Source organism: Danio rerio, chromosome 14 (genome assembly GCF_052040795.2).
Source record: "Danio rerio strain M-AB ecotype USA chromosome 14, GRCz13ab, whole genome shotgun sequence".
NCBI lineage: Eukaryota > Metazoa > Chordata > Actinopteri > Cypriniformes > Danionidae > Danio > Danio rerio.
Window position 1 is genome coordinate 38,970,084 of NC_141034.1, and position 11,801 is coordinate 38,981,884.

General features: G+C 35.1%; 1 long non-coding RNA gene across 3 annotated transcripts; it reads right to left on the reverse strand.

The window, feature by feature from the left end:
- Window positions 1-5,789: 5,789 nt before the first annotated feature.
- LOC147840851 (uncharacterized) lies at window positions 5,790-8,650 on the reverse strand. 3 transcript variants are annotated; one of them, XR_015507747.2, is made up of 5 exons: window positions 8,546-8,650; window positions 7,719-7,822; window positions 7,573-7,614; window positions 7,166-7,252; window positions 5,790-6,781 (listed from the first exon to the last, which is right to left on the reverse strand). It is a non-coding gene; the product is annotated as an uncharacterized LOC147840851 (long non-coding RNA). The 3 variants fall into 3 exon arrangements; XR_015507744.2 differs by having other exon boundaries at window positions 7,706-7,822; XR_015507746.2 differs by having other exon boundaries at window positions 7,122-7,252; window positions 7,706-7,822.
- Between the last annotated feature and the right edge of the window lie 3,151 nt (window positions 8,651-11,801).

Consider the following 11,801-nt stretch of genomic DNA (forward strand, 5'->3'; position numbering starts at 1 on the left):
TTCTTTTTCCTTTATTATTCCCTTAGTCCCTTTGTTAATCAGGGGTTGCCACATCGGAATGAACCCCCAACTTATCCTGCATATTTTAACGCAGCAGATGCCCCTCCAGCTGCAACCCAGTACTGGGAAGCACCTATATACTATTGCATTTACACTCATACACTACGACCAATTTGGTTTATTCAATTCACCTAGAGTGTATGTCTTTGGACTGTGGGTGAAATCGGAGCACCGAGAGGAAACCCACGCACACACAGGGAGAACATGCAAACTCCTCACAGAGATCCTGCCAAGGCTCGAACCAGCGACTTTCTTGCTGTGAGGCAACCGTACTACCTAATGAGCAGGGCCAGACGGAATCTGCGGAAGTTTTTTGCTTTTTAGTCAATTTTAGTAAAAATCTTCGGATTTCTGCGGAATTATTTTGGGAGTATCCAGCGGAGTATCATAACTTAGACCTTAATATATTAAATAAAAAGCAATACATTACCGAATAAACACTGAATAAATTCAGAATTACATTTGCTTAAGTAAATAAACTGAATTAATGATGGGCTGAAAATCTGCAGAAATCTGTGGAATTCTGCGGAAAATCTGTAAAAAATCTGTGGAATTCTGCGCGTGCAGATTCCGTGTGGGCCACCCTATAAAAAAACTGACTTTAAAAAAGAAAGAAAGAAAGAAAGAAAGAAAGAAAGAAAGAAAGAAAGAAAGAAAGAAAGAAGTTTTTGCTCACACTGATTTATTGTTTGTTTGTTTGTTTGTAAGTAATTTTAAATCAAAGTCAATTAAGAAAAACCTCTTACCAGGAAAGTTCCCATCTGTTTTACTCGTGACATACACTAGAAGTCGCTCTTTCCCCACTTTACCGAGGTCTGTGTCCATTGCATTACCTCTCAGCCAGCCCGGCATATATTCCTTCCTTCATCTATTCATTCATTTTTCTTCAGCTTAGTCTCTTATTTATCAGGGGTCGCCACAGCGGAATGAACCTCCAACTTATCCAACATTTGTTTTAAGCAGGGGATGCCCTTCCAGCCGCAACCCAGCATTGGCAAAAACCATATACACTCATCACACACTCATACACTACCGCCAATTTCAGTTTATCCAATTCACCTACATGTTTTCTTGATGTGAGGTGACAGTGTTAACCATTGAGCCATTGTGTCACCCACATGTATGTTTCTTTAATAAAAGAAAAAACGTCACTCAGAACACTGTTGCCTACAGAGAAAAATACAGTATGAATGACTTTACGCCAGTGCTATTTAGAAAAGTAATAAATCACATTCATAAGTTCACTGTTCATACATACATTCATCATACACCCACAGACCTGCTCCTCTGTAAATCCTCTTTTATTGCTATTTTTATTCAGAATTAATAAAAGCCTCAGGGTGTGAGGAGACAGACAGGCAGTTAGATTTAACAGGAAGTCTCTTATTTGCAGGTTGTTCTCTTTGTGTGTGTGAACCCAAAGGCTGTGTGAGTTAGGAGTATTTTACTGTCATGTGTATACAGAAACAAAGGCCAAGAGGAAACGGTACAATGGAGGGATGTGACAGGCGCCTCGCACACTCTACATTTCTTCCTCTCCCAGTCAGTCTATCTCACTCGGTTGCTCTCTTTGCCTGACCATAGTGCTCTCAGCCTGACAATCAGATATTTTGACAGGGCCATAAGGTTCGTGTCTGAGACAGACAGTGTAAGCAGTCAGCATTGTTCTGCCTGCCAGCATCAGCACTTTCCATCTGTATGAGAATTTTTTTTTTTTGATATGTTGTTACGTTTTAGTTTGCCGTTTTTCCATTTTGATTATCAAATTAAATTTTAAATCTTTAAGTCTTTTGCAAAAATTTGGGCACAATAATGTGCTCTTTCTTTATAAGCGAAGATTGCAGTGGAATGCAACTCGGTTATTGAGGAAGCTAGATAATGTCATGTTTTTCAGACAGAAATAGTGTAGCAGTAATGAGATGTGTGAATTTAAATTGAAACTGAACATTAGGCTATGCAAAAGTTTGGGCACCCTCTCTTTTGTGTGGATTTCAAAACCTGTAGTCACTTAATGCTGATTGATTACAACACAAATTTGTTTTGAGTGACTCAGCGAACCTTAACAATCCTAACACAGGTAAAACCAATTATGAAAAAACATATTTAAGATAGCTTATGGATAGTTGAGCTTCTCCTTAATGTGAACCTGAAAGTATTAACATGTGAACCTCAAAAGAACTTCCTAATGACCTAAAAACTAGGATTATTCACCAGCATTAATTAGGGGAAGGATGCAAAAAGCTATCACAAGGGTTTAAAGACTCTATTTCCACAGTCAGAAATATAGTAAGAAAATGGAAGGCCACAGGAACAGATCTTGTGAAGGAAAGATGTGCTGGACCAAGCAAAATCTCTGAAAAGCAAAGGCGAAGATTGGTTAGAATGGTCACAGACAAAGAACAGACCACCTCCAAAGAGCTCCAGGAACATCTTGCTGCTATGTCATTGTAAATCGTTCCACAGTTCAGCACACTCTTCTCAAAGAGCAGCTCAATGGAGGTTGATGCAGAAGAAGCCTTTTCTACATTCTGCCAATGAGAAGAGTTGTTCAAGGTATAACAAGGCTCATGGACAAGCTAAGAGCTTGAAGTTACTCCAGGGTTGAATGTTTCAGTAGGACAATGACCCAAAGTACAGTTCCAGATCTACCAAAGAATTCACATGATACAATGTTCTAGAATTGTCAAACCAGTCCCCAGACTTGAACATCATCAAAAATTGGATCATCAATCAAAAAAATAAAAAAATAAAAATAAAATAGTGCAAGGAAGAATGGTCCAAAATGTCTTCAGCAAGAATTCAGGGACTTATCCTTGACTTTAAGAAGCATCTACTGGCTGTTATTTCAGCAAAAGGTGGCTATATGAAAGATTGATGTCATTATTCTGTTAGGGTGACCAAATTTTTGTATAACCCTCTGATCTTTTGTTTTACTGCCTATTTAGGTCAAATCACTGGTTAGTTATTTGTTAGGCATGTACTGTTTATCATAATACAGTCATTAAGACATAATTAAACTTAGTGACTCACTCCACACAATTGTGGTTTATTTCATTTACAGATGTTTGTCACATAATTTTATAACCTGCATAGCTTGGATTTTCATTTTACAGCATATCTTTGTGCATATAATGTTTATTAATTTCTTAAAGCCATTCCATATGGTTGTATTCATAGTGAGAAACAATTAATTCACAGGTCAGTATTTCTTATACACAATTTTTCCTTACACACAAGTTGAATGAAAGCCAATTTGGAATGTTCAATTCACCTAACCTACATATCTTGGGCTGTGGGAGGAAACCAGATTTTACAACCTGCAAACCTGGACAGGAGTGTGTGCATACTTAATCTGAACCAGAACCATGACACAGCACAGTTTTACCACATGAAAAGAATACTATAGTAATTTACTCATTCATTTTCTTTTCAACTTAGTCCCTTTATTATTCAGCGGTCGCCACAGCGGAATTAATCACCACTACTAATTTATAGTATATAAACACAATAGTGTTTTGAACCACTAAAGTGTATTATATTGTATTTACAACATTGTTAATGAAGCATGCTGTTAATTATAGTAAACTAGTTGTCTGTACTGTAGCATTTAGTTTTTACCACAGTAATCTCGTATTGTAGTTTACCCTAACCCTATAGTTGTAGAAAAGTACAGTATTGGGTAATTTGTTTATATTTCTATAGTTGTATTATAGAATTACAGCCTGATCTCACAAGAAAACGTAAGTAAGTTCAGTCATAAGAAAATGTACGATTTTAAAAAGGAGGCGTGGCACCTAACCCCACCCCTAAACCCAACCGTCATTGGGGGATACGCAAATCGTACTAAAATGTACGAATTAGATCGTATGAATTTGTACGAATTAGCCACTAGATGAAAAAGTTACGAATTGCCGTGAGATTGTTTTGAGAATTACGACAATAGGTTAATAGTATGTTTTTTCTTTACTATTACAAAATGACTACTTTTTCATATGGGTTGGCAGATGGCCCAACAAGACCTTAAAAGATACTGACAACAGAAAGTACTTAGCTTAGCCTACAACTTGTAAGAAACATGGCAACAACATGCCAGCAACATCTTAAAATATTCTAGCACATTGCTGTTAATGTGCAAATATATATGAAGAATTCAGATGCAAAAACCTCTAAGAGCCATATGAAATTCTTTTGAATATTTACATTTTTCTCAGGCTCCTATGTCTTGATTTAGTAATTTCATTTTTATGGCAAAGAATAGGACACTTTTATCGCTTTTAATATGAAATAACTGAACATAAACATAAGGCAAAGAAAAATGCTCACTGTAGAAAGAAAATTACAGATGGCAGTTTATTCATCTGAGCTATTCCTATTACATTAAATGTGCTTACACCTTGTTAAAACAACTAATAATTTCATATCCTGCATGCATGTACCTTTACTAGAGTGTGCACAGACAAATAATCTGTAGCAGGAATAATTTTTTTTGTGTGTTCTTTTAGCGGATGTCACTGTAGGCTTTACTGCTAGTCAGGGCACTGGATTTACCATTGTACTGAAATATGACAGAGTCCACAACAACAGGAAGCTGCTCTTCCTTAGGGCAGTGGTACAAAGGGGCACCGGAACGCAGTACCTCTCTGAACTACCCCCACCGAGGCACGGAGGTGCTGCCCTGAGGTACATTTCCTAAGCCTTTTTGGCCTTTTATTAGTTTTGGTATACAAAAAATGCCATTTGTATGTAAGATCTCTGTCAAGGATTAGTTCACTCAAATTGGAAAGCTTTGTCCTTATAACCTTATGAATTTTTTCATATGTGAAGCAATTTAATATATACAAATCTCAAGTTATATACAAGGATTTCATTCACATGCTGTTATTTACTGATAATACTTATGCTGGGCTCATTTGACTTATTGTAATGAGATCACTGTTTGTTCCGTGTTAAACATCATTTACTTGCTGCTGTGTTAAACAAGGGATCAGCAACAAACACAAACAACCTGGTATCATGTGCATCGTCTAAAAACCATCTATCAATACAAAAAAGCATATACAGTTGAAGTCAGAATTATAATCCCCCTTCATTTTTTTCTTCTTTTTGAAATATTTTCCAAATGGTGTTTAACAGAGCAAGGAAGTTTTCACAGAATGTCTGATAATATTTTTTCTTCTGGAAAAAGTCTTATTTGTTTTATTTCGGCTAATCAGTTTTTAAACACCATTTTAGGGACAAATGTTTTGCCCCTTTAAGCTATATTTTTTCTCGATAACATACAGAACAAACCATCATTATACATCGTTATACCTGTCTAATTACCTTAATTAACCTAGTTAAGCCTTTAAATGTGACTTTAAGCTGTATAGAAGTGTCTTGAAAAATATCAAGTAAAATATTATTTACTGTCATCATGGTAAAGAGACAATTCATCCTTTATTAGAAATGAGTTAATAAAACTACACTGTTAGACATTTCAAAGGGTTTTTACAGTAACTTACTGGCAACACTGTTGCCAGTAAGTTACTGTATTTTAGATTTACAGTATACAACTGTAAATCCGTTTACAGCATGTTACTGTAGTGTCTGAAAATGGTTAACTACTGTAAAAACCTAAGTTAACAGTTAGCTACTGTAAACCTTTTAATTTTGTCCTAAATATTTTATAATATAATTTTATTAATATTATTTTAATACTATAGACCTAAAAAAGACACAATTACAAAATATTAACAAAATAAACACTCTTTATTTAAAACATTGGAGATGCTTAAAACAAGCTTAAAATGTGTAAAAACATTACATTTCAATCATTCAAAATATTTTATTTTAAGAAAAAAAAACATTGAAAATGACAAAGCACATTAACATACATGTACAAAACTAATTTAAGTGTCTGACCTGCATATTGTTGAGAAAAAAAACCCCAATTGTACCAAGTACTACTGACATTAAACCAGACACAATTACAAAATATTCCATTCTTTAAAACATTAATAATGCTTAAAGCATTTAAGGAAAATGTGTGAAAATTACATTAAGCAATAAAATCAACACATTAAAAATAAATAAATCACACAAAGCACATATACATGTACAATAAAAATTTAAACTTCTGAATTGCATATTGTTGGAAAAATAAATATTTGTAACTATTAGCCGACTCAGAAACAACCCAACTTTAAAAAATTACTAGTTCTGGTGTCAAATGCTCAACAAGGTCTGAATTCACATGTTCAAATGCAATTCATCTTTATTTCTATTGCACTTTTACAATGTAGATCAATGATGTCAAAGCAGCTTAACATAGAAGTTCTTATAAATTGAAGCTGCTTCAGTCCAGTTTTCAGAATTGAAGCAGTAAATGTCACTGCTGAAAGTCCAAACACTGAAGAGCAAATCCACCGATCCACCAATCGTAGCCAAGCGATCCAGTGGCGACAGTGGCATGGAACAAACTTCACCAACTGACGAAAGTGTAGAATAAAATCCCTTGAGAGATACCAGGCTCATTTGGGCACGACCAGTTCTCCTCTAGCCAAACTTGTGCAAGGCCGCAGTCTAGGCACCGGAGGCTTGAAAGTTCACCAGCGGGTGGTCAGGCTGGCCCATTGGATCAATGCGGAAACTCATTGATCACATGTGTCTTTTAGGATTCACTCCTCCATGACCACCACAGCATCTGGTCAGGATTTGGCCCAGTCCAGGATTATGAAGAACTCTGGATAAGGACAAACAGACTAACATAAGCATAGAAGAAGCTTGTTTAAAAAAAATAAATCATATACTGGTTAATTATTTTGAAGCATGGCAGCTAGGTTGGGGTAGTTTTCAGCTGGTACTGAGCAACTGGCTCCTGCTCATAACCTGCTCACTACCATGTTTAAAAGATAACTAACCAGAATGTCCTGTTTATTTTTTTCCCTAACAAGGTTTTACAAAAACATTGTAGCATTTGTGATGGGTTGATTCACTGCAGGACAGATTAGACTATTTGTTTTATGTATTCCTAATAAACTAAAACTGACTGAATACTGATACAATTATTGAGAGTGTCTCACCTAATCCAAGTTCTCAGTTAGCTGGTGAAAGAAGGATAACTCACTGTTGTTCATGGTTGTCATTCTCTTCAGTACTTCTCCTGCTATCTTCTGGCTCACTTTGGTTGTTGCTGTGCATTTTGTTTCATCCTCTGGAATTATTTATACAAAAAATTTTATTATTTTATTTATTACAAAATATTTAGGCAACATGAAATGGGGAAAAAGACATTTAATACATAGACAAATGCATGTATCCCAATACTAATTATTGTATTTTGAAATGTCTGACCCATGACAGACCTCAATCTGCTCAAAAATATTATAAACAAAGATGAAAAAAAAACTACTAAATGGTTTAATAAAAAAGGGAAAACGATTTTTTTATTTAGCTAGCAATTAAACATGTGACACATTTTGTATTAAAAGTAACGTTAATATATTGAGAAACAAATAGATGTACAGTACTTACTGTTGTATGAGGTCCAGTTTGCACAGGCAGGCTCTCAGTATTCTATATTGAGACCATAAAAAAGCCAAAAATACAGATAAGAATACCATGCTACAATCCACAACCTCCACACAACTTTTTTTTATTTGTTTACCTTGGTTGCTTACTGGTCTTGCTTATTTTTTAAGCATAAGGCTGTGCTGATCAAGATGTTCCTCTGAAATGCTGTTTGTTTCTTCAGACAAAACCTGCTGCTGTGCCAGTGCCATATCTAAACAGAAAAAAATATAATGGTAACAATTATGTTAAACCAAATGTCAAGAGTTGTGATAAAAAAAATAATTAGCAAACAATAAATAGCAAAAAGGTGGTTATAATGCATAGAGGTAAAATTGGTTTTATATTAGCAGATTCAGACTTCCCCCTTAATAATTTAATTTCATAAAAGTATTATTTGCAAACTCTAAATAGCGAAATCATTTTAGCAGCTAACATAATGACTATCAAAGTACAACATGCTCACGGTCAAATAAACAGTGTTAATGTTGATTTCAAGTCATACTGGCATGCTAATTCTGATCGAATATTCAAAGTAACATGGTAAACAGTATAGAGTCTTCTAAATGAACGAATGTGCGAATATAAAACCAACTTTACCTCTATGCATATTGTAACGTTATTGATTTACGTTAGCGTTCATATAGGTTACGTCGTGATGTTATTTTCTCAAGCTAACGTTATAAGTTACTCTAAACCAGAGAAAAATAAGTTCACAACATCTAATATATATAGTATAAATCAATATAAGTTAAACGTTGCACGTTAAAATGAGTTTGAGTCCAATTCAGTATAAACTTAGCTCAGTTTAGCTAACAGTTAACATTAACGTTACCATTTTAAGATCGCTTCAGCCAATGTTGCCGAGCAAACAAATGCTAATAGAGGTGCTCAAATCAATGTCGAGTGTTGTCAGCACAGGCAGACGCGCTTTTACCTGGATTATTTGTTGGTCTTTCATTCATATTCTTCTGGGGGAAAACACTCTCTGCCGGACCGTTGTGTCGTGCTAAGTGTCCTCCAAAACTGTCTGCATACCTCTGGTTCCCTCCTAAACCAAAACCCGCTGCAACACCGGTTCCTATGTAAATAAATAAAAAGATATGACGAGAACAATGGCTAATAGTCATAAACAGTCTTATTTAAAGTAATAGTAGTGTTAATGTAATAAATTAAATAAAGGTAACATCTTAATAGATGATATATTTCTCAAATGGGCGAAATAACGCCAAGCCAGAGAAAATAATAATAGCCAACTTTATACTTTACTTTGTTCTATTCTCGTCCACAAAACATTCTGTAAAATGAAACACTGCCTCAGCTTACCAGAGTAAAGTTTGTTAAATCCAGTATGTTCTTCAGGCACACTAATAAATTGTCCTCCAGAATTGCTCCAGGGTCCTCAGGCAAAATGTGGTGCAGAGTAGTCGAATCGCCGCAAGGTGGCGTTGAAGCAGTTGTGGAAAATACAGTATAATACACGAATTTTTACAAATACAGTACATCGCTGTATATGTTGTTCGACGTCACACTAAATTCCCATAATGCGGGAAAGGAATTTGCAGTATTACACTGGGTGAAATACAGTAAATAACTGTGTAATTTACAGAAATGTCTAACAGTGTATTATGTTTAGAAATGTGTTGAAAATAATCTTCTCTCTGTTAAACAGAAATTGGGGAAAAATAAACAAGCGGTCTAATAATTCAGGGGGGCTAATAATTCTGACTTCAACTGTATAAATAGCAAAAGTTCATGCACAAGAGTTTTAAGTTTATCATTGTCTATGATGGCAGTCCAAATAGTCCAAGTTATTTGTGTGCACTGATTTGCATAGATAACTACAAATAAGCAGGACATTAGTCATTAATTTAGCTAAAAATAATAGTTGTTGGAGCAGCACGGTGGTGCAGTGGGTAGCACTCTCACCTCTCAGCAAGAAGGTCACTGGTTCAAGCATCAGCTGGGTCAGTTCGCATTCCTGTGTGAAGTTTGCATGTTCTCCCTGTGTTTGCATGGGTTTCCTCCAGATGCTCTGGTTTCCCCCACAAGTCCAAAGACATGCAGTAACGGTGAATTAGGTGGTTTAAACGGTTAGCCAGCACTTAATTTTAGGGATTTACTCCTACCTAATTTTAAATAGCAGCAGTTCTTGACTCTAGTAAGCTACAAACACAAATTATTTATTATTGGAAAGAAGACACTTTGAGCTTTACTGTGGTAAAGTTACATGTTAAAAAATATAAAAAGTTATACATTATGAAGTCATGAGAAAAAAAGCTTTAAGCTATAAGCTTTCCATTGAAAAAAAAATCTTGCTACAATGGCTGCTTGAGGGTTGTAGCTTTAAACTGATATACAGTTTGTCAAGATTACTTGTTCTTTGTGGTGTAATCTATTCATAAACATTGACATGTGGGAAACCAACGACCCAGTGCGTCTGCGTGCTGGCTAAAGGGTTAATAAAAGGACTAAGCTGAAAAAGAAAATGAACGAATAATAGTTGTTGGTTTGTTAATAGCGAGAACTGCACTTTAAAATAAAGTGTGATTGAATACTTACAGTAATGTTGATTTTTTCATGGGTCATAGGAGACATTGTATCATTGTTATAACATGTATCATTGCTATATTTTACAGAATATATAAGTGTATTTTATTTGTACAGATAGCATATTTAAAAGTGCAATAAAAGATGGTTAGTCATGTATTAAAAGTGGTATAATATATATTTTTAAATATTACAGTAGTATTTTAAAGGTATATTTTAGTTCAACTTTATGATGTGTCAAAATAGCATAGTCATCTTGTTTACTTTAAATAGTACTAAAAATTAACTGTTAAGTAAAAAATGAGTAACCAAAAATGTTTGTGCACGTTTTTCACCGGGGAAAAATTCTCATTCCTATTTTCAAACAAGATGTTGGCAAATGGAACTTTATGACATCAATTTAATAGATTCAGCAAGAACAATCAGAAGGCATTATGCATCACTGCATCATTTCAACATCATTGCATACATGCAAACCTTTCCAGTTTCATTTTTCGTTCTGATCAAGTGTTTATGTTCCCTCATTTGTATTTGGAAAAGTTTATTTCACCATTCTTAATCCAATTGAAATGTAAGTTTGCAGGTGCTTGTGTGAATCATTTATTCCAATTAAACTTTTAAATAGATTTTTAAATACACCATGCATCTACTGAGCTGATCTTGAGAATCAACTTTCAGATTCAGGAGCATATAAAATGATTATTTGTTAATAATCACAGGCACAATAGACGAATAGATATAAATATGCTATCCAACAGATGTGCTGTGGAAGCCGTCAGCTGCTTGTCTTGTGTGCCATGTTAATGCCGTGACTACGGTTTGGGCACATGGCCTGCTGGCTCCACCAGTTGTCGGGGGTTTGATTCTCTATCATTGATGTGGTATGTAATCCATTTACCCACACCATCTGAGACCTGTGGCCACACTGTACTGCACAAAGAGCCTTCTTTCACAGGCCAGTCACATGGCCAATATCTTCCCAGGGTGACTTTTGTAATGACTCAATAACAGTCCCTAGAATCTGGAGTCTTTTCCAGGGTTTATATTTAACCAGGCTAGAAAAGCAAAAAATGACTAGCTGAGCCTAGGCCCTGCCTGTTATCTGACCTACTGACGAAACAGAGCCACATGAGCACAGGGAATTCTTGGAAGAAAATAATAATGTTTTAAAGAAACTTGATATCTTCACTACATATAAACATGTGACTGAATATTTGCCTAGAAATGCTAAAGGAAGCACCTTTGGAATGTGAGCAAGAGGGCGTATTTGACTATAATGAAGCTGATAGCAACTCTACAGGCATTTTGTTTTGCTTTATGAAAAAACAAGTCAGACCTGAAGGATTACTTTTATTATCAAACAAAAAAACTGACATTCACATTTTTCTCACATACACAATTCACATTTCCTTTACTTTTTGTAGGTTTTCAAAGAAATGAAAACTGGTTGGATTCCTGATGAATCAGATATTTAGTACTAGCTTAGTCATGAAAGTAAAAATATTGATAGTCTGAATACTAGCTATCTATCACCTTATCAACAAAGTGAACACCTTCTGTATGGATTTAGAGTTTAAATAGAACAAGGAAATAAGAGAACAAGTCTCAGAAAGAGAGAGAGAGAGAAAGAGAAACAGAGAGGA